The sequence below is a fragment of the Pediculus humanus genome, genomic scaffold (assembly GCF_000006295.1).
Source record: "Pediculus humanus corporis 1103172108310 genomic scaffold, whole genome shotgun sequence".
Lineage (NCBI taxonomy): Eukaryota > Metazoa > Arthropoda > Insecta > Psocodea > Pediculidae > Pediculus > Pediculus humanus.
In genome coordinates this window covers 39,475-44,474 of record NW_002987879.1, presented here as the reverse complement: position 1 = coordinate 44,474, position 5,000 = coordinate 39,475, and positions in this window count along the sequence as shown.

Here is a 5,000-nt window from a genome sequence, read left to right as displayed (position 1 = left end):
TTGATAATTATAAAGAGGAAAATTTTTCGGAAAAAGCAGCAGCAGCAACAGCAGAAGAATAATACATATCGTAAGTTTATAACAGATATAAAAAATAATAAGTATGTACGTGGCACTAGACGACAACAACACATAAAATTTAATTGAATATAAATTCAAAAACGTTAAAAATTAATTTAAATTTTTAATTTTTTTTTTTTTTAACGTAAACCTGTCAACCTTGAATGTTTTTTTTTTAATAAAAATAAATTCATTTCGATATATACATAAGAGTATATATAATTTCCTTCCCCCTCCCCCCCTCCTCCCCCTTCCCCCCAACGGACAAACAACAACAACAACAAGCAACGTCATCAATGATAATAAAAATTTTAATTAATTAATTATCCTTATTATTATTATTATTTATAAAAATTCACGATGAGTATGAAAATTTAAAAAAAATCGATTTTCCTTTTCCTTTCCTTTTTTTCCTTTTAGTAAATTTTCTCAAGTCTAATACAAACGACAAACAGAAAATAAAAAAAACTTATCAAATTGTATATCAATTACAATGTTTTTGTTGTTGACTAAACAAACAGAAAAGAAAAAAAAAACGGTTGGCTAACCTTATTGAATTTTTTTTTTTTTTTTTTTTTTTCATTCAAAAAACAACGGAAAAAAACGAAAAACAACAACAACAACGACAACGACAACCTTCTACCTGTTTGTTCAAACTTTAATTTATTTATTTATTTAAAAAAAAAAAAGAGATAGAAATGATGAGAGGATAAAATCGTCGTTTTCTTATATAAAAAGGTAAATAATTACGACGACGATGATGATGATGATGATAATAATAATAATAATAAAATGTAAAAGAAAACCTGGGGGGCGGTAAATTTAATTTAATGTTTTTTGGCACCGTGACGAAAGAAAACAGGTAAAAAAAAAAAAAAAACGCATATCGAAAATTTAATAGAAAACCGCCCGCCATTTTGTAGATTTGAATTTTTTTTCTTTTTTGGACTTGGACCTGATAAAACCTGATATAACGATTGAAATGAAGGCACTTGAAGAATTTTTTAAAATTAAAATATATAAATCGTTAATTATTTCGTTGGGAAATTAACATCTAGATTGATTTCTACTTCCACGATAAGAAAAAGGGTATCGTTAATTTTTTGACGTGTACCTGCCGATCGACATCTTTAAAACTCGTCTAACTCGTCATGATTCGAACAAGCAAAAAAAAAAAAAACCACAACCTCGTGAAAATAAGTTTCACTTTTACAAATTTTTCCAACGGACAAATTTTCCGCGTTTTTCGATCGCGTTCGTGCCATGAAAAAAAAATGGGGGGGGGGAATGTTTGCATGTGACAGTTTCAAATCCTTTCAAAATAATAATGTCTACGACACAAATATAAATTTATCAAATTTTTTTTCTTCCACTTGCTTAATAATTATATAATAATTTTTTTTAAACAATAAAAGAAAAAATTTTTTAACGAACACTGAAACAAACAACAACAACAACACGACAATAACAAACGAGATAAATCGATCGAAACAATCGAACAATCGTTTCTATAAAAATCCCTTACCGAACATTAATTTTAAAAATATAATTATCAACCGTTAAAAATTTTATTCTACGAATATTCGTTCGATCGTTTAACGCGCGAAAATTTAAATTTTTATCCGTTCGCGAATGCCGACGGCGGATGAATTTTTCCTATTGGTTCTTATAAAAATGAGATGAGGAGGAGGAAGGGAGGGAGGGGAGGGGAAAGAAACGAATGAAGGCAAACGGACATCTTTTTCCAAGAAATTTTACTTCCCCATCCCACTTTCTCCTCCCCTCCTTCTCCTTTTCTCGTCGCGTACGAAATAATTTTAATCGTCGTCAATTTTTGTAACCGTCAACGAAACAAATATGAAAAAAAAATTTTTTTTTTTTTAATATTATTTTTCATGCTAAATAGACTGTAAATAATTGATAAAATCAATAAAAGTTTGAACTTTTGTAAACGATAATTAACTCCATGTTTCAATTATTCTAACGTTGTAATTGTAATTATTAAACGAATAAGAAAAAACAATATGTCTTCTAGAACTTTCGTACGATTTCCATTCGCACTCAACGCAAACCCTTTCGACAAAAAAAAAAAAAATTTTCTATCCATAAACTTAATTAATTAATAAATTACAATTACTATTATTATTATTATTATTATTAACATCGTCGGGCAAGGTTTTTTCGATAACCTCCTTCTGCTCTCGCCTCCCCCCCCCCCGTCCGCTCGTCTATAAAACGTTCAGAAACGATTCAGTAAAAAAACCGTTAAAACGTTCTTTTGTTAAACGTTTCAAATTTTTTCTGTTAAAAAATAATAATGATGATAATTAGAACGTTTTATATATTCGCGACAGTTTTTACCCTCCCGTCGGATGATTAATAATAATAATAATAGTGAAAACAATAAGTTTGAATAATTTTAAATATAAATTATAAAAATAAATTTTAATGTTTCTTACCGATTAATTAATTAATTAATTAATAATTTAATAATAAATAAAAAAATAATTAATAAATTGTGTTGTATTACACACACACACACACGACTACGCGCGCAACGATTACACCCGAAATAAAGAATAAAACAAATCGAGTGTCGCGGAGAGTTCAAGACCTTAACACTGTTCCACTATTTTAAAAGGATTATCGCGATACGATGCATGATGTGACGTCACAATTTCTTTTTTTTTTTTTTTAGGCCCGAATTATTATAAAATTTTATTTAAACGAACAAACGAAAAAACAAACAAACGAACGAAAACTTTGCAAATTTTATCTTTTTCTAAAAATTAATAATATTAAGACAAAAAAAAAAAAAATGCTTTATACGCGTTTTGTTATCGAAACGCGCGTCCGCACGCACGCACGCACGCAGGCAAACTGAAAAAAAAAAAATCCGTTGGAAAAAACTTCGGGTTTCGTACATTATGACGTCACATCAACTAGTTCGTTCCGGAACGAAATTTGAATTTGCAAAAATACAAAAAAAAAAAAAATATACAAAACTTTTTTTTTTAAAAATAAATATTTAGCATCTTAATAATTAAAAAAATATTTTCATTTCGTTAAACAAAAAAAAAACAATAATAATAATAATAGTAATAATAATAATAATAACTAAGACGACAAAAAAAAAAATTCGAAAACAAAAAAAAACCGTTAAAATTTTTTTCTTTTTTTATTTTGAAAACAATGTAAATACCAATCAAAAGAAATTATTCCCGATTTAACAATCATATTAAATAATAATAATAATAATAATAGTAATAATAATAATAATTACAATTACAACAGCCAAAAAAAAATTTAACAAATTTTCGTTTTCATTTTTTTTTTTCACTTTTACATGTAAATAAATTCGATTGCATGTCACGTCATTTAAAAAAAAGAAACAAAATAATAATAATAATAATAATAATGATAACAATAATAATAACAATAATAATTAAATATAACTTTCTTTCATTTTTTTTTTTTTTAAAAACAGTAAATTTTGTAATAATCTAACAAAGTTAAGTTCAACACAAAAAAAAAAAAAATCATCTTATTATTAATAATTATTAATAAATTATTTATAATTATTTATTTAAAAAATAAAAGAGTTCTAATTATTACCTATTAATTAAATAATTATTTATTAATACCTTTTACTAATACCATAATCAACTTATAATATTTCATTCCCTTAGAAGACAAACAAAAAAAAAATTTTTTTTTTCCCCCTACATCATCATTAACTATTATTATTATTATTATTATTATTATTATTATTATTGATAACGAGCGCGCCAAAACATTTGTTGAAAAACAGTGTTGCCAACAATGATGCAGGGAAAAAAAACCAAAAAAAATTAAAACCCTGGAAATTTTGTTGAATAATAAAAGTAAAAACCAACGGAAATTTCATCATATTATTATTATTATTATTATTATATCAAAAACGTTTTCTTTACTTTTTAAACCTACTACTATTATTATTATTATTATCATTATTATTATTATTATTATTTTTAACGGTTAATTAATCGAATGATGTAAGGCTTACTTCTTGTACTGTATTGTCTCATTTGTAAAAAACCATTTAACCAAACGAAAAGAAAAAAAAATGATGATGATAATAATAATAATAATAAAATACATAAAAATTTATATATTTATGTATACATATATAATATATATTTTTAAAAAAAAGTAATAATAATAATAATAATAATAATAAATAAACTTAAATAATATTGTTGTAAGTTCATGAATTGGACGAATGAATTATTATTATTTAATTATAATATATAAAGAATTTAAGTTGTGAATAATAATAATAATAATAATAATAATAATAATAATGTACAATTAATATTTAGAATCCTTATATTATTATTATTATTATTATTACCGTATTGTTTATAACAAATTATTTTTGTGATAATTGTTTGCACCTTTTTATTTATAAAACCGAATTTAATAATTTTCTTTTTCCATAAAATAGTACTGTTATTATTATTATTATTATTTTGTACAAAATTTATCAACATTTTCAACCGAAAAAAAATATATATATATGTTATCACTTATCAAATCAAAATTTACAAATGGGGGGAGGGAGGGAGGGAGGAGGGGCATTTACCATCCATTATGATGAATAAAATGCTCCTTCATTTAATTAGAAATTGTTATCGTTACTTCTCTTTCTCTCTTCCCCTCTCTCTTCCCTCACCCCCACCCTCTCTCTCTATTAGTGTGTGTGTGACGTGATTCCATCAAATTTAAATATTTTCTTAATTTGAAAACGCGTGCACCACCACCATTTTTTTTTCTTTCGTTCTTTCATTCGTTCGACAATCACTGACAATGATTCGACAATTTTTAACCTCCTCGTGGACGATTTGATTCTTATGCCGCGATTAAAAAAAAAAAATTATTATTACTTTTATTATTATTAT